At 45.8% G+C, this 22,906-nt stretch overlaps 1 long non-coding RNA gene across 3 annotated transcripts in view; it reads left to right on the forward strand.

The window, feature by feature from the left end:
• LOC310707234 overlaps nt 1–22,906 on the forward strand; it is a 100,207-nt gene that overhangs the window by 66,586 nt on the left and 10,715 nt on the right. For 2 of the 3 annotated variants that reach the window (XR_014526398.1, XR_014526399.1), the window contains one exon: nt 20,220–20,447. The exons of the other annotated variant lie outside the window; for it this stretch is intronic. This is a non-coding gene — a long non-coding RNA (uncharacterized lncRNA). Of the gene's footprint in view, nt 1–20,219; nt 20,448–22,906 lie in introns of those variants that run through there. 3 annotated transcript variants of the gene reach the window in all.

The raw sequence follows: 22,906 nt of genomic DNA on the forward strand, positions 1-22,906 counted from the left end.
TGTTTCTGCTTGTCTCAGGCAGGGGAGGCTGGTTGCCTGGATACCAGTCCTTCTGATGAGCAGTTGAGTCCCTCCAGGGATTCTTGCCGCTGCCTCCCCATCCCTGCAGTGCAGTATCCCTGCTTGAGTGATGAAGATAGAAGCCAAGCACGTCTGAGTGCCCATGGGGCTTTACAATTTAATAAGAGAAAGGAAGAGCGAGAGCGAGGAAGAAGCTGCAGACTGACAACGCTTTCTGTTTCCTACAAAATAACTGCCAAGAGTAGAGATTACAAAGCAAACCAAAAATTAAGGGGGAACCTATACATTGCTTTTTTGGGGGGTGGGGGGCAGATGTAGGGTGAGGAGGGAATGAAGAAGGCAAAGCCCTCTTGGCAGACAGTATCATGTGTTGTTTTTTAATGTTTAATTTTTTAAAAATAAATAAATAGAAATAAATAAACCATGTGCCTGAGCAATAGTACTGAAGGGGATCCACGCCAGTGAAATATTTTAGTGTGTGTATCTGTGGGCATTCATCTTCCAAGAGCTGCCCCATGAAGGACAAATGTTATACCGTGTACTGACTCTGTCTGTTTGGGATTTGGCTTAAATTGTGCAGGGTAGCAAAAGAAGGCGTGGCTCTCTCCTACCTTATTGCTCTTCCTTTCTGATTCTTTCTTATGTAAAGAGATTATGCACATATATAGTTTAGGAAGGGGTGTAAAGGAGGGGAGAATTAGCTGTTATAGAAGGATCCTTCACAAATGCACACACCTCATTTCTGCAAGGGGGGGGGGGAGGGAACCCAGAAGAGATTAGAACATCTAAAACAGGGAAACATTCAACATGCTTTTGGCTGAATGAAGGCTAACAAAAATGTGAGCAATGGGAAAGAAATGCATGAATAATGCAGAGCAGGATTTGGATCAAGTAGATTGTCACACTGTCGCGTCTTCTGCTTGCAGCTTCTCAATGTGAAATCAAGGAGAGACGGAAGGAGGGTGAAGAAGTCTGTTCTGTCACCTTCGGAGGATGAGACTTGATTAACAATCTAGCCCATAGCACAGAACATTAGTTTCGTCTTGAGGCAGAGAAATAATTTGTGTCAGAGCTGTGAGTTATGACTGGTTCACACAATCAAGCTCATTGCTTGCTGGCTGTAGCATCAAGTGCTGGTTTGCATATGTGAACGCACCATCACATACGTACATATTGCCTTGAACCCATTTCACTTGAGGCCATTCACACATTCAGCTGTGCGTCCTCATGTGTTGTGTAAATGTGTGATGAGAAATCAAGTGATGTAAGTGCATAGATGAACCACCCCAGACGCATCTACTGAAACAGGTTAGGGGAACGAGGACAATTGTCCCCAGATGTACTCCATTCACACTACAGCACTTTATGGCTTACTGCAAAAGAGGAAAACCATATTGGGCCAAACTAGTGGAGATGCTGGGGAACCTTGATTGGGTCTTTGGTTTCTTAAAGGTAAAGGTAAAGGGACCCCTGACCATTCGGTCCAGTCGTAGCCGACTCTGGGGTTGTGGCGCTCATCTCACTTTATTGGCCGAGGGAGCTGGCGTACAGCTTCCGGGTCATATGGCCAGTATGACTAAGCTGCTTCTGGCAAACCAGAGCAGCGCACGGAAATGTCGTTTACCTTCCCGCCGGAGCAGTACCTATTTATCTACTTGCACTTTGGCGTGCTTTCGAACTGCTAGGTTGGCAGGAGCAGGGACCGAGCAATGGGAGCTCACCCCGTCGTGGGGATTTGAACCGCCAACCTTCTGATCGCAAGTCCTAGGCCCTGTGGTTTAACCCACAGCGCCACCTTTGGTTTTTTAGTGCTTCTCAAACTTTTTTGTAGATCACTTGAAAATTGGTGGCGGTCTTGGTGGATGACTTAATAAACTTAAAAACAACAACCCCCAACTCATATTTTAATAACAATGGTCTTGCCTCTCTAGTGTGACGGATATGCCTGCCTTTGTAATCAAAGTTATGTGAAGTCAGTTATGATTTTTGTTAGGCTTAGCAGGGCTGAGTGCAGATAAACATGACTGAACCTCAACCTTTCTGCAGATCACCTCAATGGAACTTGCAGGCCACACATGGTCTATGGGCCACAGCCTGAGAACCTCAGGCTTAAATGACTTAAAAAGCTGTTGTAGAGGAAACTTGAATATGGAGCACACAGCTGGAAGGATAGTGGGTTTAGCTTTCTTCCCCATGCCATTCTCTTTTGGCACAGATCACACCTCTCCAAAGCTGTTTCATTGGGGAAGATGTATGCATACTCATGTATTTTCCTTAATGGGGCACACAGCAATTTTGGAGAGACAATAAATGCACACACACACACACCATCAGCCAGTCTGGCTTAGGGGAGAGAATGCTTGATTTGGAACAAGCAGACCTGACTTCAAATTTCTGCTCAGCCATGAAGGTCATTGTATGACTTTGAGTTACTCATCCTTTCTCGGCTTATCTCACAAAGCTGATGTGAGGATGAAGTGTCTTGTGACACAGGACTTTTGCCATCTGCACCACTTATACCTTGGCTTTGCTGATGTCTCTATGCCATAAGAATATCCTCTCAAGAAGTATATTTTGAGCTAGCAGGGTGGGTGCAAATGAAGCAATAAATCAGGGATGGAGACCTCTCCTGACTCGAGAGAGTGCAGCTTCATTGTACCTGGCACCCTCTGCTCAAATAATTCTTATTTTGTTGAGTTTTTAAGGTTATTATTCCTTTCCTTATTTTGATCAGTTGGTGTACTGAATAGCTGAATTGCTCCCATTGCTTTTTCTTGGGTAGCTTCTGCCTACCTTCCTCTTGTTTTTACTTATCCTTGTTTCTCATATTTTTTGGAGCATTGATGGGTATTGGGTCTGTCAGATTTCCCCAAAGCAGTAGTTTACTAGCTACAGAACTTAAGCACTCCTGTTCAGGCATAACTATGAGATTTTCCCAGAGAACATTAGGAGATGTTGCATGGTGTGAGTGTGAATCTTTCATTTACTGCTATATTAGAACAGTGAGAGATATAATCCATCACTTTATAAGATGATGGGGCTGACTGAGCCAACAGCATAGATGTCAAGATATAAAGGATTTTTCGACAGAAGGAGGAGAGCTCATCTGGTTGTTTAACAAACATTGGCTTGGGCTGCGGACATGCAACATTTTATTCTGGAATCAATGAAAACAGAGTACTTGTTTTTTCCAATATGGTCCACACACAAAATCTAGATCTATGGCATATTTTCTGCCCTTGGAAAGTTCTGATTGAGAAACTAGTTTCATTCCAAACTTAAAATGTCCTTACAGTTTGATTCCACGCTATCCAGCAGTGTGTCCACACCTGTCAAATGATGTTATGGTTGGGCATATACCAAGATCGCAATCGCCACTTCCTTTTTTATTCACCTAAGGCATGTGCAGGGAGAAAAAGGTGCAGCTATCCTAATCAAGAGGAGGGTTTTCAAGTAGCCACAGCCACTCTTGTGGGTGGCAGGATCTAGAAACAACCTAGATTGAAAGCAGCATGTTGAAGACGAACACGAACAATTCTGGATTGAGGAAAAACTATACTTTCCCGCATACAAACGGGTGAGTGTGTATGCAACCTTACAGTATTTTCAAAGAAGGAAATGGGAATAAACCATAAATGGGCCAAAGAGAGGTGGATTGACAGTGGATATAAAGTTTTGAAGAGGATAAAGTATGAGAAGAAGAAAAGCAGCTGCTGGTTGGTTGGTTTCCCTCCCCAAAGAATACTCTGTCTAGTCCTCCAAGTTCTTTGCTGAAATAAATGGTGATCAGGTCTAGGAGCAAACCTATAAAAACCAGAGCTCACTGCTGAAACCACCCCCCTCAATAAACCAGACTGCCTGCATCCAAATAATTCTCTCCATTTGGTTCATCTATTGAACCCAATCTGATAGGAAAGGTCAGACTGTAAAAACTGCAGTTTATTGTAGAGACATATCACACAAATGCACTTTTAAATACAGGCAGTACATAGGAGAAGAAAGGGGGGGGGAGCCAGTGACACTGCAGCAGACGCGGCGGAGACAGAAATATACTTGTCGGTTGCTGCATGGACGGGGAAGGCACAATGGCTGCATTCCATCGTGTAAATCTTCTGTCTATGAGAAGCATGCCATAACCTAGCTAATAAAGGTGTCAAACACTGGCAGAAAACAACTGTCTCGTTCCTTTCCATTTGCTTTACCCTCCACAATCCATAAACAGGGATGGAGAAAAGAAATGGGGATTTTAAAAACATTACAAGTCTATTTTTTATTATTATATTAAAAAAAAACCCCACATAAATTGGATGCTATAGATTCAGTGAAAATGGGAACTATAGATGCAGTGATGATCAGTGGGATAAAACTCCAGGTAAACTGCCTTCCTGGGCAACGTGCTACAGCTGTTATCTCTTTAACTGCTGTGCCCAGAACCACAGCGTTCATCCCTCTCACATAGCAGGAGGGCGGGACCAGGATAAGGCCTGTGTTGTTCGCTGCAAGATGGATGCCTGAAATGGCTGCAGTCCTCCGCTTACCTTGGTGCCTACCTTTGCAGCTGTAGACCTGTAGGCTTGTTGTCTCCTCTTCATAGACTCAAACTCAGCAGGGATCAAAAGTGGCCATGTCTGAGCATGAGTACCACGGAGGCAAGCTTCTTTTGGAGGATTCATATTGTCAGGGCTGCCAACTTCGCTTTGCTGGTGCTATTCCTCTGCTTTAAGTAAATTAAGCGGATTCGTTTTCTGGTGGAGAGATAACACAACAGGGAAAGCTTTGCCTGCTAAATTATTGCATGTCTCGTTACTGTTAAAAGCACAGGAGCCGGAGCAGTAGAAAGCTGGCAACCCAGGGGTGGGTAACCTCAGGGCTTGCAGGGTCAAATGTGGCTGTCCAGGCCTCCCTATCTGGCCCTTGGAACTAGCTGCAGGACACACACCCTCTCCCCAAACCATAGCTTGTACTACCCTGCTTCATATCTCGGGTGTTTTTGCCTGTCTGGAATGTGTCAAACTCTTGATAATGCTTCTACCCTATGTGGATGGAGGACAGAGGGATTTACATTTGTTGCTCCACCCACTTTGCCTCTAGCCCTGCCCACTGGTGGAAAATGCCCTTGGGGAGCCGGCCCTGAATAGTGGGATTACTTCAGAAAGTGGTATAGTCAAGTGAAGTCGTGGTCAGGATTCGAAATACGGGCAGCAGAAGGGAGATGATAGCAGAGGAAATATGTATTAGATAAACAATATGCCATATAATGCAGCAGAAAAAGGGTGGGACTAGAACAGGCATAGGCAAACTCAGCCCTCCAGATGTTTTGGGGCTACAACTCCCATGATCCCTAGCTGACAGGACCAGTGGTCAGGGATGATGGGGGTTGTAGTCCCAAAACAGCTTGAGGGCCGAGTTTGCCTCTGCCTGGACTAGAAACATCACGAAGGTAAGGGTGGGAAGTCGAAATGTTAAGGGAAATTTGTGTTGAAGTTTAATTTCTTAAAATTTTCAAAATCCAATAAGAAAGTCAATTTAAATAGACAGCTGCCCTTGGTCTGAAAAAAGTTCCCTAACCGATGCTATGAGAAAAATTGGGAGGAGAGCTCATGAGAGGATATTGATCAATGGGAATCTATATAGGGAAGTGGAGGACGCATGAGTTAAGAGGCACATTACTGACGGAAGTAATAATTTGCTGGCATCTGACATGCAAGGAAGAGAGAATGGAGGCGCACTGCAGACAGCGAATCGATGTGCACTACCTGGGAATTAATGCACAAAGAATTTGCAAAGTAGTTGAGGAAGAAGGAAAGCTTTTCATGCAGTTTTCCCCCAGTGCACCATGCAGGCCCTTCTCTGGAAGGGATCATTCAAAGCCACGCCAATCCAGAATAAGCTGAGTTTAGTATGTTCTCTATGCCAATCACTTGATTTCTCTGTTGCCCCACATTTCCCTGCCAGCTGCTGCCAACAGAGATGCTTTACATACTCCTCTTGGCATGGTTTAGTTTACCCCCCCCCCGGTTTGCTAGTGAAGGTCTCTGCCAGAATGGGCTGGTAGGAGGCCCATATAAGATGAGATGGGCAGCTGGTCCTCAGCACTGCTCTTTCCAGTTGAACGCCATTTGCTTATCCCACCAGATTTATACAAAATGGATAAGGCACTGGCCTCCTAAAACAGGGATTGTGGGTTTGCATCCCATCTGGGGTGACTTTGTTTGATGCCACCCTGGTGGTGTAGCAGTAGAACTGTGAGCACGTTTGCAAAGCTAAGCAGGGTCTGGTATGGTTTCAAAGTGGATGGGAGACCGTATGCTGAGATTCCTGCATTGCAGGAGGTTGGACTTGAATGACACTCTGGGCCCCTTCCAGTGCTACAGTTCTATGATAATTCTAGGTGAAGCACCCACAGGACACAACATAAAGCCCTTGCAGTGGAGCATGGCATGGGGGCAGGGAGTGCTTTGCCCATCTTCTCCGATGGGGAAATCCTGTCCCAGTTACAGGTGGGATGAAGAGCAGGAGATGGGGATTAAGAGCCACACCCCAAGCAGCCACTGGTGGATGAATTTGCAGGCACTGGGGGGCAGCAGTCATATGTGGCGGAAGCTGGGGAGATATACCAGATTCAGCCCATCAGAGAGCCAGTGTGGTGTAGTGGTTAAGAGCGGTAGTCTCGTAATCTGGGGAACCGGGTTCGCGTCTCCGCTCCTCCACATACAGCTGCTGGGTGACCTTGGGCCAGTCACACTTCTTTGACGTCTCTCAGCCCCACTCACCTCACAGAGTGTTTGTTGTGGGGGAGGAAGGGAAAGGAGAATGTTAGCCGCTTTGAGACTCCTTAATGGGAGTGAAAGGTGGGATATCAAATCCAAACTCTTCTTCTTCTCTTCTTCATCACAGACTGGGAGTGTCTAGTCCAGTCCAGTGGCAAATCATTATCTTAAATCAGGGGTGGGAAACCTCCAGTCTGGGCCAAATCTGGGTCACCACAGATCCTATTTGGTCTGTGTGGCAGTTCCCTCAAAAAACTACACCCATTTGTGCTGTCAGGTGTGGTGCAGGTAGAGATGTCGCTGGATTGGCTGCACAGCCAATGTCCCATGGGGAACGTGATTGCTAAATTGATCCCTGCAGAAGGCAGGGCTGAGGTCACCTCCCACCAGCTGCTAGGAGGTGAGTTCAGCAGTGCTGCATTGGCTGTGCCATCAAGTTCCCCTTGGGAAGTGACGTTTGAGCAGTTCTTTGGGTGACGCTTTTTGAAGGAACGTGTACTAAGATCTTAGAATCACAGAAGTGTAGAGTTGGAAGGGACCCAAACGGTCATCTAGTCCAGCCCCCTGCAATGCAGGAATCTCAGCTAAAGCATCCATGACAGGTGGCCACCCAACCTCTGCTTAAAAACCTCCAAGGAAGGAGAGTCCACAACCTTGAATGCACACATGGCACAAATCCATGTGTGCTAAGAAATACTTGCTCTCGTGCTTAAGATGAGATATCCGGACCTATAGAGATCTGTCCACCACAGGGAAACTGCAAAGCAGGGGTGAGGGGTGCAGAAAGCAGACTGTGCTCCACTTCAGCTGTCATTAAAATATCCAAAGAGCTTAATCACCTCTACCTATTCATCGGAGAGGGAGCCATAAACTTAAGGAAGCCAGTACCTTGCAGACTAACATGTGCCTGTCATTTCAAAAAGGTTGGCGCCTTCCCCCAATGCGCTTTGAAAAGTGCTTTGCAGTTGGCAGGCTTGGTAAAATGCCAACATCCAGTTCCTCTGCCTGTGCTCATCTCTTTGTAGGAAGCCATTGTCTGGTTTTAGCTGGGGAGATAAAAGCAAGAGAGAAATGGGGGAAAGGATCTGGTTGTTTTCAACAGTCAAGACAGGTTTTGCTCCACATGAAGCATATGGAATACTAATCTAATTTTTACTTCATTGCATCCTTTAAAACACACACACACACACACCATACCCTCCTAAATCTCCAACACTACAGAGTTGCCATGGCAACTACACATATGAGCCAGCTGCAGTTGCTGTGGAAACGGAAAGAAAAGTGAGAGCCAAAGAAATAATCCCATAGGAAAATCTGTTATGACAAAAATAAAAATAAAATCTTGTTCACAATTCCTGGGGCATTGGGAAAAGGGGGAGGAAACAGAAGGAGGGGGTGGGGAAGAGCCAACACACAGCACTGCTTATACAGCATAATGAAATTTCCTTCATAAATTACTATGAATGCTTGGAAAGTAATTTCCCGCTGCTTACCCCTCCGAAAAGCCAATCCTACCTCCTCAGAGGTGTGTCAGTCAGATCCAGATCGGGATTTGTGTGTGTGTGTGTGTGTGTGTGTGTGTGGCCAAGCTGTCCACAGTGGCCTCTGGGCACCTGCCACAACTTGGGCCTCTTGGCAGGGCTTTTGCTGGGACCGTCAGTCTCCCCCTTGCTCACTTGTGGGCTTATCCAGTCACTGGCTTTGCAATGGGCCAGGAGCCAAACGAGGTGAAACAGGGTGGCCCTGCCCTGTCCACATACAAAGCGCATGGCCGTGGGAGCCACAAACAGGGACATACTGGTAAAGGGAGTGAAACCCATCTCCTTTCTCCTTCTTCTTCCTTAAATTATATATTTATTATTTTTGATGTATAAAAGTACAAAGGTAGAGAACAACGGCATTAGCAAAGAGAGAAAACATTTCATGTAGAAGAGCAATCACAATCTGTCAAAATTGGTGGGGACACGGGAGAAGGCCTTTTTTGAGGGCTGCTCTCAGACTTTGGAACCCCATCCCTAGAGAAGTTGGAGTGACTCCTTCCTTGTTGTCCTTCTGCTGGCAGGTGAAGGAAGACCTTCTTGTTCCAACAGGATTTGGGGAACTGACTGTTTTTAATGAGGGGGCAGGTGCCATGTTGTTCTTCTCTGTATGTTTTTAATAGATTATGGAAGTTCTCCCAGAAGATATGCATTTCTCTCCTGGCTGTTTGAAGATATGGAAATCGTAGCCGACAGGGTGGTAGCCACACATCAAGCAACTAGGCAGAATACACCCAAGAACACTCTCGCCTATTTCACCACACATTAATATTTTCTCAAAAATATCTACCTGTGATCAAATATCCCAAAAGGCTGAAGAAATTTCCTATAGAATCATAGAGTTGGAAAGGACCCTGAGGATCATTCCTTCAATGGAGGAATATGAAGCTGAACCTGCAACCTGGGCATTATCAGCATCATGCTCCAACCAACTGAGCTAACTTCCTTTGCATCTTTGCAAAGCCAAACACCAATTGTTCCTATTTTTAAGATGGAATTTAATTACAAGCCAGCAAGTTCAGGTTGCAGAAGGAGAGCTAATTTGAAACAAACCCCTCTTCCCAATAAGATCAGATTTATTTTTTCCATATGGAAAGTGAAGGGAAAATGCGCTGCAAAATGTGGGGTGACACTTGCTTTGATGCACCGTAGTCGAAAATCTCCCCACGAACGAATCAGGATGAATGCACATTAAGTAGCCACCGTAGTCTAATCTCTCTTCAAACAAATCAGGATGAATGCTCGATAAACAGGCCCTTTTGGAGCAGCCATAGATGTCAGGGGATTTTTGCTTGTTTGTTTACCAGTGTTTTTCCTAAGCTGCATTTAACATTGAGATTGCCCATTGACATCTTCACTGATCATCCTGTATTCTGACTGGAAATGGACTTTTTAAAAAGTTTGCACAACAGCAGGCATTTCTGAGCCATTCCCACCCCCACAAATGCTTGCGACTTGCTCCTTTCAGGCTTGTTCCCCTCATTCTCACTCCATAATGAGAAGCCAATGCATTTGGTCTTTGTGGTACCTATACAGTCTATGCAGTTCCGTACTGAAGTCAGCGGGAATGAATAAATAAAAGGAAGACACAGAGCAGAGTGCTCCCATTTAAGGGAATAAAAAAAAACTACTCACATTTACTAAAGGGGTGGGGAGGGAAAGGGGGAAAGGGGACTCTTTCTTCAAGATATAATTCTCTCTTTACTACCTAGGAGCAAACCCCAAAACCAGCCTTCAGGGTATAAATATTTATGCCTTCTGCATATAAGCAGATGTAACATTTCCAATTAACTGTCGATCTTTCCAGACTCTCTCTCTTTTTTTTGTCTGCTGCAGTTTCAGTTCAGAATATAAAGATGAAATATGGATGGGGCTTCCTTGATTTGCTGAGCTCAGATGTCTAATGCATTTCCACGTTCCTGAAGATAAAAATTGCATGGCTTGTATGTTTCCTTCTCAAGCTTTCTCTTACATTCCTTCTTACTTTTTAATGCGCATGTATTTTCATGCAAATGGAAAAGTACCATTCCAAAGGTCTCTTGGTGCAATATAAATGTGGGCTAAGAAAGTGGTAAGTGCTAGGGGCAGCTAATGTGGGAACGTCAAGGAAGGTAGGAGAGGATGTATTGTTTTGATATTATCCTTCCTCACTCATGCGAGTGAGTAAACAGCAGAGCACATTCCCTTTGCAACTTATTGGAAGCAAGTTGATGATTCGCTCAAATCCTTTTATGAAGCAATCCAGTCTGGATTGTTCCTGGTACCGTAAGTTTCCCCTTTATTTCCCTCTTAAAATAATAACAACGCCACATGGTCTTCTTTAAAAGTAAGAATTAAGTTTTATTCATACTCAGTTCACAGTAGTAATCTGAAGGCAGGCTTTATCTTGTAGCTACAGTGAAAAGAAGTCTGAGCTACATCTCACACTCTGCTTGTGGGCTCCACCCTATGCTGGCTAAGAGCCAGGAGAGTCCAAAAGTAAGGGAGTCAAGAGACCAAGAGAGAGATACTTGCATGGCCAGCTTTTTTATCTGGTCAGCTAGGGTCAGGCCCATCTATCTGATCCCACGCAGGGGGAAGAATCTCCAGAGCAGGTATGACAGGAAGTCCTCCCTGTCTGGAGCCACATTCCCATGTGTCCATTCGAGGCAAAAGGAAAATGTTGTACTTGACTGCTCTAATATGAATACACCCCATAGCTAACAGTCAGAGGCACAGGAGCCAACTCCGAGGGGCCAAGGTCCATTTGGCCCTCCCAATAAAATATTTGAGGGGGCCTGGACCCCCAAAGTTGATGGTCATTGCCATTCAAAGGATGTGTGTGTGCTGCGTCATGTGATTGATTATGCAGGGCTTACCTGCTGCCGCTAATATTTCATTCAAATTGGCACCCCTGGTGGGAGACAGTAATGCTTCTGAATACGAGTTGCTAAAAACCTCAGGAGGGGAAAGGACTCTTGCCTTCAAGTCCTTCTTTGCAGGCTTCCCTCAGGCTTCTAGTTGGCCACTGAGAGAAGAGGATGCTTGACTAGATGTCCGGAAGAGGCCACAGAGGCCAATTTCAGTCCTCCACTAGCAGCTTTTTCAGAAAGACCTAGCCTCATTTTACACAGATAATGCAGGTTTACGGAACTTCTTTTTATACTCACACCAGGAGAAAATGGCTTATCTTCCATCAAGCCCTGTTTATAGTTAGGAAAACAGAAGAAGATGCTTCACTGCTTAATCTAAACCAGGGCTCATCAGAGGCCCTGGAATTGGAATGATTTGGGTCTATAAATATAAATCGCAGATTGAGGACAGGCATAAAACACAACTTTAATCTGTGGAATCAGTCAGCAATCTCAGACCTTCCTCTGCTCCAACAGTTCCACTGACCTGGGGCATGTTCACGAATTACTAATTTCTGAGAAAGGGTTGAGCAGCGTTCCAGATAAGAGAATGTCTCTAGACTGCAAACCATCACTTCAGGAACCAGTTTCAAAAGATGCTATTAGGCTGCTGACCTTTGCTTCCATGCGTTATGTGGAACTCTTTTTTAATCCTTTCTCTGCATTTGTGACTTGCATGGAGAAAATTGCCTCTGAGTATGGGCAGAGTGCTCTTTCTCCACCACTGAGGGCTGCTTCAAACATCACTTTTTCATATAGATAGATAGATAGATATAGATTATAGATAGATATAGATATACATATTAGATGTTCAGGTGTCCACTGAAACATGCAACTGTGAATGCAACAAATGTATGAAACCATGTAGGTACACTCATGAAGTAGCTATGAATGGTTGTGTGTCTCTGGCACCATTTCAGTTGAGCGCATACTCTCTAGATGAAGGTTAGATTCACCATTGCCAAATGCATGAAGCACCTTCAAAAACCATAGGTAGGCAGTGCTATTTTTCTATAAAAAGAGGTGCCGGAACTCACCATGAACGTCATTCTCTTAGAACAGCAATGGCGCCCACCTGAGAGGTGCCGGAACTGAGTTCCGTCAAGTTCTGGCTGGGGGGGGGGGAAGCCCTGCTAGTGAGTCCATGACACCTGAGATTATTTATTATTACACCTGAGATAACTTATTTACATCCTGTTTTCCTTCTGTTAGGGTTCAAGGCAACACACTATACAACAACCATGTGAGGAAGGTGAGCCTGAGACCACAACAGGTCTAAGTTCAGCTGGTAAGCTTCATGGCTGAATGTAGATTTGAACTGAGGTCTCCCCAGGGCTTGTCTGGCACATTAAGTGCTTCATCACACTGAGGCTGTGTATATTTAGAGCAGGGGTAGGCAACCTAAGGCCCAGGGGCCAGATGTGGCCCATTCGCCTTCTCAATCCGGCCCACGGATGGTCCAGGAATCAGCATGTTTTTACAAGAGTAGAATGTGTCCTTCTATTTAAAATGCATCTCTGGGTTATTTGTGGGGCATAGGAATTCGTTTTTTCTCTTCTCCTCCAAAATATAGTCTGGCCCACCACATGGTCTGAGGGACGGTGGACCGGCCCATGGCTGAAAAAGGTTGCTGACCCCTGATTTAGAGCATCCTGAAGAATCCTAGGCCCTGTGATTTCTTAAGGGTGCTAGGAATTATTATTCTCTAAGGCCTAAACAATAGCTCCACGATTCTTTGGAGGAAGCAATGCGCTTTAAATGTGTGGTGTGCATGCAGCCATTCTCCAATTAGGGAGCATGGTTTTGGATCAAGCATCAAGGTCTGCAAAATAATAAAATTGTACTGCAGAAGATTGATTGAACTTCTGACTGCAGGTGGGGGAAATGATTTACCGGAAAACAAAATGAGGCAGAGCCTGGGAAGAAGGGATACAGAAAGAACAAATACTGAAGGCAAGGGGGAAAATGCTTTCTACTGTCACAGTCTGAAAGCGGTTTTCAACAGACTCCACTTCCTCCCCTCATCCACAGAAGGCTGTGTTCTTCTAGTGCTTTCTCCATTTAACGAGATGGGAAACCCAAGACACGCAATGTGAGGCGAAAGACGAGAACCATTTCTCTTTGGGACCGTCTTCCATGTTGAGGGAAATGTAGGATGTCCTGGCAGGGGTCTCTCCTGGCTTCAGTTCAGGGAGAACGTCTAAACTGGGGACGGCATAGTTATCTGTAATTCAAAGCCCCCATGAGGCGAGTATGCCTCTCCTTGCTTTTCACCTTCTGAAGCCTCTCAAAGTCAGCTCTTACACATGCTGTTTCTATGGAAACGGCAGAACGGCTTTAAACCCATCCATGCTGCAGTGTTATTGGACGTGACTCTTCTGCACTGATCCTGGCCTTCTCTTGCTTGCCTTTCCCGGCCCCAGTTCAACCTGGCAACTGTGCTCTGCTTTCTTTTTTTCATTGATTACTTCTTTCCTAGAGACCTTCATTCCCTGTTTGTGCATCCTTCAAGTCCAAAGCGGGAACAGGGCCCAGTACTTGCAGACCTACATTTTTGAACATTATGGATCGACAATCTGAGAAGCACAGCATGGGACCAAGCAGAGGCAGTCAGGGGCTGTCGAGACATTCTACATCGAGGTTCGAAAGCATGCGCTTGGTTATATTAAAGATTAAAACACAAGAGGTAGCCTGACAGCCACAAGGCACAATTCCCCTTGGTAATTGCTGTTAGTTTAAACAGAGCGTTGCGGAATTGGGTAAGATGGCACAGCCCACATCAACAAGTGTGGTGCTACACCTTTTTGTAGCCTTTCCTAGAGGTCCCTTCCCTCTCTACTTTCTGCTTAGTGCTGTAGGAGCTGAGGGGAAGGTTCTGTCTGGCACTGTCCTTGCGCTCCTTGACTTCCCTGTCAATACTCCTTTCTCCATCACTGACCTTAAGGACATGAGACAAGCCTGCTGCATCAGCCCGATAGCCCATTTGTTCCAGCATCCTGTTCTCACGGAAGCCAAACAGATTCCTGTAGGAAACTGGCAAGCAGGAGACAAGCGCAAGAGCAATCTCCCCCAGGATGCTTCCAGCAATGGACACTTCTGAATATCCATGCCTATGACAATGGAAGCACAGCATAGTCAACCTGGCTAGCCGTCAATGACCTGGCAATCCCCTTTCTGATTGTTTCAATTGCTTGGAGAAGTGGTGAAGAATGAATGTTGCAAGAATGCTTACCCTTCTACTTCCTACTGCTTTTTTGTTAAAGGGGAACTTGCATGGATAGCTCAGTGGTTCAGAGTGTGGTGCTGATAGTGCCAAGGTTGCCAGTTCGATTCCCGCATGGGACAGCTGCATAGTCCTGCATTGCAGGGGGTTGGACTAAATGATCCCCTGGTCCCTTCCAACTCTATAATTCTGTGATTCTATGCCTCTCCCATGGGAAAATGCGAAAGCTTCACAAGCATCCAGGGCCTACAGGTCTTCCTGCACAGGAGAGAAGAGAGCTGCCTTATCAACTGTTGGAAGATGCAGCACAGACTCTGTAATTCTTCTGCTTTGAGTGGAAACTCCTTTACTGCTAAGGAGAGACATTTAATAATAATAGTGATTCTCTCCATGTGTACATGCTACGTGGCTACTTTTCTGATTTATTTAGCTTTTCTTCAGCTGTATCCATGAATAAGGCCCAAAAGAAATCAGAGACCCAGGAAATGGTGCAGTCCCCTCGGAACATTTCCCTATGGAGCTGGTCACAATTGCTGCATAAATCCTAGATGTGTGGTTGAACTGCCAGAAAAAAAGCTCTAAATTCTCCAGAGCACCTATCAGCACAAGGGGGGAAGAAGCCTCATCAAACTATGTACAACTGTGGCCTCATCTACACATTTGTTTGTCCCATGACAAGAAGTCATGGGTCCAAAAGGCTGGATTTTTCGCCCCACCACAAAACCCGCTGTTCACTGCTGAATCGGAACAAATAACAAGCCACAGAACATTACTATTCATTATATACCGCCACCCATATATATTGGGCTTTACAAAGAATGGAGTCTGTTTCCCAAGGGCCTTACAATCTAGATTGTCCTTTGCTTTGATTCAACAGGGCTGCCCTTGCATTCTTGTAAGAAAAGGCAATCAAGGGATGCAGAGCCCCATTGGCAGAACAATTTAGATCAGTGGCTCCCAAACTCCCTCTCCCACCACAAACCACTTGAAAATTGCCAAGGGTCTCAGCAGCCACTTAAATGAATTCTCTGCCTTTGTAGCAATCGCACTGCGCTGTGCCAGATGCTGTATGGTTTTGTGTTGTTGCAGACAGGCCACCGGCTACCTTAATGGACCTTGCTGACCACCAGTGGTCCACAAACCAGTTTGGGAAACCCCCCCCCCCCAATTTAGATCGCTGTAATAAGAGAAGGATGCAAACCTCTCTCTCGAGATACAAACAATGTTTCTTGGAGGTTACTGTAGTAGCTGAGGCTGCAGCAGTGAGTGCGATGTGGGTTGTATAATATCTAGCCAGGTGCCAGGTGGGGAGTGCATCTGTTGTATTGAAATCAGTGCTGTCTGTGTTTCTAATAGTGACATCAGCAGCTGGTTATTTCACCCCTGAGGCTGCTTCTGCTGCGTCGCGAAGAAGATGCATACCACGTGCTTGTTGTTGTCCCAAAGGACGGCCTTTTGTTGGGGCATTGCACCATTAAGCCTGGATGATTTCTGTCCCTTGCTGCTTTTTGAAGTAGGCTTGGGGTGTTTGCAGCTCTGTGCTGGTGGTAAGTAGGCAAAGATGTTTCAAGATGGCTGAAAGAAACATCGAGCAAGGAACAGAGCAACCACACAGTGCCTGTTCCCTTATAAATATGGAGTGAATTATATGGATGGCAGAATCAGAAAGTGATGGCCTTTCTGAACACTCTTTTTTAAGCTTTGTTAAGGGGGGGGGGAGAATCAATATAGCATTTTATACAAACCTTCTCCCAACCCTGATGTGCTTTCGGCTTCACTGTCTCAGGCTGCATACACACTGCACATTTACAGCACATTACCTTTGCCCCAAAATATTGGAAACCGTAGTTCACTCCTCAGAGAGCCACAGTTTCCAGCACCCTTAACAAACTACCATGCCTAGGATTCTTGAAGTGTGCTTTTAGATTTATGAAGCATACCCTCCAACATTTCTCTGATGAAAATAGGAACATCCCATACCATACTTATAATTTACTATTTATACCCCACACATCTTACTGGATTGCCCCAGACACTCTGGGCAGCTTCCAACATATATAAAAACATTATAAAACAGTAAACTTTTTTTTAAAAAAAATCCCTATACAGGATTGCCTTCAGAGGGCTTGTTTTTCCCATCAAAAACTCCCATCAGTCTCTTTCAGTATGAAGGACACCAGATTGGGAAGTTTATTTTGGAGGGGGAGGGGAGAGCATTGGAGGCTTAAATTAGGGTTGCCATATTTCTTAAAGTAAAAACCAGGATACCCCAAAAGTTGTTGAGCTATTTTTTACAAAACGCCAACCTCCCCCCCCCCCATGCAATTTTTCAATTGAGTTGCCTAAGATCCAGCACTGCCTTTTGGAAATTCCCCCCGGACATCAATTCTGCCTTTGAAATCCCAGTAATAATAAATAATAATAAATTTTTATTTATACCCCGCCCTCCCCAGTTCAGAAAACCCGGCTCAGGGTGGCTAACAACAAATTTAAAACACTTAATTGTAATACAACATAGAAGCAGCATAAAATACAGTATAAAAGCATGAATGACAATAAAATTCAAAGTTCAAAAATCAATTTGGGGGAAATTCATCCAATAAGCATTAGATAGTCACCAGGGCTAGCTGGCTGAATTAGTCCTACTTGGGCCAGCGAGGAGGCCAGGGGAGAATTAGCTGTGGGGTCTGAGAGAGGGCAATCTTCATAAAAGGGGAGGGGGAGGGAAGAGAAGGGAAATAAAAGATCAGGCTGGATTCAAATTAAAGGCCAGGCGGAATAGCTCTGTCTTACAGGCCTGGCGGAAGGAGGTTAAATGCTGAAGGGCCCAAGCCTCATGGGACAGAGCATTCCACCAGGTCAGAGCCATCACTGAAAGGGCCCTGGCCCTGGTGGAGGATAGAATGACTTCCTTAGGGCCAGTAATGTTCAGGAAAATCTGGATGTATGGCAGCCCTACTTAAATTGCATTTTGTAGTATCTGTTTATTCAAAGCCCTTTAGGCTGAAGGAGCAAAATCTCTGCTTGCTCCAGAGATCCAAAGCAGCTGCATCTATCAGCCAGGAACCTCTTTGCAACATTCCCATTTGGAAACCATTTTTTAACATCCAGGGCTGGGCATCCAGTACTCCTATCTTCCCCTATTACTTTGAATTCTTCACCTGAGCATAGAAATCTGCAGCTGTCCCATAGCACAGATGCACAGTGCACAGTGCTCCTTTCCCCTCCCCTCCCCTCCCCTCCCCTGCTGAACTGCTCAGACAGGAAAGAAAAAACCACATGCCTGAAGGGTTCTTTGGAAAGACATTGCCCAGAATACTCCCTGCTGTTTCTGCCCTGCCTCTGTAGCCTTGCTTATGGTACTGATGCTGGCTCAGTCCACAGGCTTTGACAAGATGTATTCAGATCCATTCCAGTCCTGGAGATCTCCAATTCTACATATGCACATGGTGGTTAATGTTGCTTTGTGACTGCTCTGACAGCTCCTTCCTTTTAAATGCATGGGTTTGCAAGCTGGAGTGTTATTAATTGCCAAACAAGCGCTATTATCGTTTATTCTGTAAAAGTTGTTAGCTCGCTTACTTTGGAAGTGTCCAGCTGTGTCCCAAGTAACCTTCCTTCATTCTGGGAAAGTCAACTGAGTACAGTATAAAAATTCACCTGTATCAAAGCTCGCTTGTTCACTAGACAGTGACTGCTGTCTGATATTTGTCCTGAGTTTTTACTGCTCGGTAAAAACTGTGTCTCTCCTGAATTAATAGCATCCATTAATCATACAGTAATGCCTCTTTGCTGCATCACAGCCTACAATTCAAATTATTCTCCTCCAGCTGTGGTACTGCCCTGCAGGATGAGGGCACTCCTAGGTCAAGTGGTTGCCCAAAATCCTATGTACACTGTACAAACAGTGAAGAATTCTTTGTTGGAAAAAGATGACTACTCGCACTGTTCCTAGCTTAGCAGAGATTCTGTCTCACACCTTCCAATGCTGTGATATTGGCTATGACAAATCAGATGTACAAAATAAACTGATGCCTTATACTGGACCAATTTCAATTGTTTAACTAAAAGTATAAAATTTTACCTGTTTTATAGTTCTCAAGCCAGTTTTCAAGTTCCAGATTTCACTCTGGTTGTGGGAGTGACCTAATTCTTCCTCCAGGAAAGCTTTGCTTCCAGACAGAGCCGTTTGCGGTATTAAGACATGCTAACTCAGCACACCTAAATCTGTTTACACACTATATTTTTAAAGCACATTCCAAGCACACACACACACACACACACACACACACACACAGAGAGAGAGAATTCTGGTCACTGTGGTTTACCCCATACAGCATTACACTTCTCAGCAACCTTTAACAAACTACAACACCCAGAATTCTTTGAGGCTAAAATGTGCTTTTAATGTGCTTTAAAGGTATAGTGTCTATGCAGCCTGAGAGGCACAACCCGCAGATGGCTGTCATCCCTGTACTGGTTCCTGCTAGCATAAATTTCATAGGACAGGCATGGCGTCCTCCAAATAAGGGAACATCCTGCAAACATTGTGCAGTACATTTGTACCTCATGTTACAAATGCTTCACGTTACAAACACTTCGGGTTACAAACTCCGCTAACCCCGAAGTAGTACCTTGGGTTCAGAACTTTGCCTCAGGATGAGAACGGAAATCACGCACTGGCGGCAGTGGGAGGCCCCATTAACGAAAGCGCGCCTCAGGTTAAGAACAGTTTCGGGTTAAGGGCGGACCTCCGGAACGAATTAAGTTTGTAACCCAAGGTACCACTGTATTATGCCTCTTTTCAATTTTATTCTATCGCAATGCTGTGCCGTACACTTCTGGTTCAGCACCTCCTGACCCAGTGATTGTGACCTTGGTCTCAAAATGTGCTTGCGATCTCTGCAGATGGCTGCCCTGTACTCAGCACTAACTGGAACACAGAACCATGCTCCTGTTGACGCTGCCATTTGAGGGTGAAGAGAGATGGTTCTCACCCTAGAAGGCCTGATGGCATTTTCATTCATGTCACAGCTGGGGAGCTGGTTCACACATGCACGGCCCCATCTTGAATTTTCTCCATGTCTATACAATGACTGGCCAGCAAGAAAAGGAACTAACTCCCCTGAAAAGATACAGAATTTCTATCTATGGTGCCAAATCTGGCTCATTCACACACCCGAGTAATAACTGCATGTTGCAGTCACCCAGTGATAAGGCGGACTTGTGTGCATCGATCAGCCCTTGGCCTCATGCCGGTCAGGTGCATGTACGAATGCTGCACAGAAGAGCGACGAGGGAACCATTTTAAAAATGAATGGACATTAGATAGCTAGTGCATATTTTACACCCACTGTACAGGTGCAGAAAATGAAGAGGGGAGAAAAGATGTATCTGTCCTAAACATAGTTCCCTCCCAGTCTCATTGATTTTAGTGACCAGGAACTAGGCACAGCCTCAAAGGAAACTCCATAAAATCCTCCCTTCCTGATTTACTATGTACTGTATGTTCTTTGCTTCAATACGGTTAGACTTTGAGCTGCTGGCTCAAATGCAAAACGAGCCCAGTTTGTGATATATATCAAGGAGGAGAGGAAAGGCAGTAGCTTGTTGGCACGAAGGCAGAACCCTAACAATATCAGGCAGCTGCCATTTACAAAATGGTCCCCTGCAGTGCCTGGCTCCATCCCTGGAGCGCGTTGCCTTCCTCTGCTTGTGACCTAATCTCTCAACCTGCTCCTCTTCTCCTCCCTCCCTCCTCTCTCTTTCGTTTCAGCATCCAGTCACTCATCACTGGTGGCCTGGCAGGAGCCTGTTAAGGCAAAATCAGACCCTCAGCATCGATCCATCAGAAGCCATTCACCCTATGCTTTATGATGAAACACACACAAAATAATAAATTGTGTGTGTGTCTTCTACATTGCTTCGGCTTCATGGTGACATCTCTCTGCACCTCAGGGTGAAATTCATTGAGAAGGGCTGTTTGCGATGGTCATATCTGGTAGAGCGCTTTCCACCCATCTTGTAAGCTTGCTTTGTTTTTTCTTCCCCAGGGTGGGGATGTTTTGTCAGTACAGTGGTACTTCGGGTTAAGTACTTAATTCGTTCCAGAGGTCTGTACTTAACCTGAAACTGTTTTTAACCTGAAGCACCACTTTAGCTAATGGGGCCTCCCGCTGCCGCCGCGCGATTTCTGTTCTCATCCTGAAGCAAAGTTCTTAACCCAAGGTAATATTTCTGGGTTAGCGGAGTCTGTAACCTGAGGCGTATGCAGCCTGAAGCGTATGTAACCCGAGGTACCACTGTATTGAGCAGTGACAGCCCTGCATAAAGAGGACTAGAAGGCTGACAACAACAGCAACAGTGATATCAAGAAAGGCAAGGGTAGCGACTCCGTCGTCTGCCAAGGGCTGGGGGCTGATGGGGGAGAAACAGAAAAAGAGAGAGAGAGAGATTTCCAAGTAAACAAATCCACCAGAACACCAAACCTCGCTGATAAACTGGAGCAGGGTATCTCTGGGCAGAGAGTTAGGGACACGTTTCTTTCTCAGCTTTGCCAGGGCACGTTGGGAGGGGAGGCAATTACTTGCTCTCCAACACGGTATCGATCGATCTGCTGCCGCCGCTGCGGCATATCGGATCTCAGGCCACGTCCCCGCTGCTTGTGGCTCCCCTCCGCCCTCTATAAATCCCCCTCCTCCTGCTCCCTCCGTAGCAGCACGTGGCTTGCAGCCAGATGAGGCGATGCAGGCATATCGATCAATCTGCTCACTCGCTCCGTCGCCATGGCAACCCCTTTGCTGCTGCTGCCCCCGCCGCTACCGCAGTGCTGTTTACCTGGCTCAATTTATTCTCCTCAGCAGCCTCTATTCCACTCCTTCAGTTACTGTTAACCTGGCATGATATTGACAAAGTGCTCAGCAGATGGGGGGCGGGGGGGGCGTGTGTGTTGTTTTTAGCTGTTCATTCTATGGCGTCTGGGATCCTAAGAGCTTGGATCCGGGATCCCATGCCAGCAGAGTCAGTCTTTAAAAAAAGACTCTGTGAAATTGGTGCAGTGTCTGTATATAATCTTTCTGTGTCTCACCGGGACAGAATGTTACTATTTGGAGGGAAGAGCCATAGTTTAGTGGCACAGCCTCTGCTTTGCATGCAGAAGCTTCCCTGGCCCCGTCTCCTGCATTTCCAGAACTCCCTGTGTAGATTATGTATAGTAGTTTATTGTTCTACAATCTGCATTGGATCCCTGTTCATTCTGCAGCACGGTTCAAAGTGCCGGTTATTAAGGCCTTAGTTTGGGCCCAAGGCATTTCTTTTAGGGTTGCCATATTTCAAAAACTAACCCCAGTTCCGTTAAAAACGTGGAAACAGGACTGGAGAAAATAGCAACAACGTATGACAAATCCTACCAATTACATGAGGCATACCTGTTCCTCTATAAACACATACTGCTGCCCTGGTGTCTGCTTTAGTCATCATTTTGTTTTGGTCCTGTTAGGCTATGACCACCAGACAGGGATGGGCCAGAAAACTCTCCTCCCTAATTAGCCTATAATTAGCCCAAAAGCTTCCTGGGTACTGGGGTGTGAATAAGACTAGAATCACAACACACGGTACTCTATCATGATCTCCAAGGCAGCTAGGTAAACTTTATGTGTTGCTCTTACCAGACAGATCCATGCCTGCACATGGGCCCCCACGATGGATTCACATCTGGGACTTGCAGCATGTAAACCGGGAGCTGACCCACCTCGCTGGGGCCCTCCCTGCAGCCTTTGTGCTCCTGGCATCTGTGACTGGTTCTCGGGGAGCAAGGGAGAAAGAAATTCCTTATCATGGCACATCTGTGGCTGAGTGGTTAAGAAATGAGGGAGGAGCTCTCTCGCTTTTGTCCCTGAAATTTCCTTCCTTCCCTCCTGGTGGGACTCAAACTCCCATCTCCTGCTCCCCAGGCCTATGCAGTAAGCCACCGGATAATGCCGTGTGAGTCTCTGGCTGCCCTTGTCACATGCCCTGGCTTGTCCCTGCTTGGCAAAAGCATCCTTCCCTCCCTGGGCGAGTCTTGAATCCACCACCCACCCCCAGGCCTGTGCTTCTTCTCTGCAGACCTCCTGCTCAGAGATGTGTGTGTGTGTGCTGTGTTATGTGGGCTCTTCTTCCTTCCCTATGTAGGTTGTATTTCAAAGCAGTGCTTCCGAGCGGCATAAGGGGATTTGAATCCCAGTCTGGAGAGGCGCCTCGGGACTGGCTGTGCTGGCTGATGGATTGGGGTGCTGTGCGGTGGTTTTGCATATTGTGCTGCAGGGGGGTGTTTCTGTCAGGACTACATTGGCTTCTTCCATATGTGGGTGGCATGTGGGTATCATCACTCACATGTTTTCTGACAAGTGGGCATTTCCAGGGATGATGGTGTGTGTGTGTCATTTTACAAAGCCAAAAGTGAGTGATGACAGCCCTTCCTGC

This window comes from Podarcis liolepis, assembly GCF_965112155.1.
Source record: "Podarcis liolepis genome assembly, chromosome: 1".
Classification (NCBI taxonomy): Eukaryota; Metazoa; Chordata; class Lepidosauria; order Squamata; family Lacertidae; genus Podarcis; species Podarcis liolepis.